We start from the raw sequence: 740 nt of genomic DNA, 5'->3' as shown, positions 1-740 counted from the left end.
ATCATTGCCTTTTCCTTGCTTAGAAACAAAATACACAAAGTAGTCGTCTGTAACAACAGTGTGAAGATATCAAACCATGGTAACCTGTGGGAAAAGCACTGACAGAATAGCTTCTTATGTAACTAATCAGAAAAGCTGCTTAAGGTTGTTTTGGGGTTTTGTTTGTTTGTTTGGTTGGTGTTTTTTGGTTTTTGTTTGTTTGTTTGTTTTTAAAGAAATTAAAGCAAACGTGACTCAGTTTAAAGTCTCAAAAGTATACTAAGTGAAGCTTGTTATTTATATTGATGACGGGGGAAGTTGTTCAAACTAAACTCTGAAAAAGTCACGATGTCTGAAGTGTGACCATATAGTTACAAAGTCTGAGAAGTCCAAGCACCTTTCAGGAAGTCACACGGAACGGCACAAATGTAAGTACTTTATTTCAGTCTTCCTCTTAATAATTCTTTGGCTTAACGAGGTCCTTTCATGTCACAAATGTGATTCAAGTTTCACACCACACATCTGCTTACGGTGACAGCTGACTCAAGTGCCTTGTTACGATGACTCCCTTAACGCCACTGTGTCTGGTTTGGGCAGACCAGGGCGAAAGGCATCTCCAACACTGTAACGAAGAGGTGCCTCGGCTTGCACTGACGCGTGGCTTCGGCAATCCCGAAGCTTTCCAGGACTCGGCACAGACCGCACAGGGGTAGGCCGTGGCTTCACAGGCCGCAGAGGGCCCTGTTCATAGTTTCGGCACC

At 43.2% G+C, this 740-nt stretch overlaps 1 protein-coding gene across 1 annotated transcript in view; it reads left to right on the top strand.

Annotated features, from left to right (window-relative positions):
- Window positions 1-390: 390 nt before the first annotated feature.
- The window catches only part of ABHD17B (abhydrolase domain containing 17B, depalmitoylase), a 17,306-nt gene continuing 16,956 nt past the window's right edge, over window positions 391-740 (top strand). Inside the window, exon 1 of the mRNA XM_050329007.1 lies at window positions 391-407. The gene's annotated coding sequence lies outside the window, so the exon portion shown is untranslated. The remainder of the gene's footprint in view (window positions 408-740) is intronic.

The sequence above is a fragment of the Myiozetetes cayanensis genome, unplaced genomic scaffold, assembly GCF_022539395.1.
Source record: "Myiozetetes cayanensis isolate MyiCay16 unplaced genomic scaffold, myiCay2020 scf4, whole genome shotgun sequence".
Taxonomy (NCBI): domain Eukaryota; kingdom Metazoa; phylum Chordata; class Aves; order Passeriformes; family Tyrannidae; genus Myiozetetes; species Myiozetetes cayanensis.
Note: the sequence above shows the minus strand (reverse complement) of the source record. Positions and strands in the feature narration are given on the sequence as shown.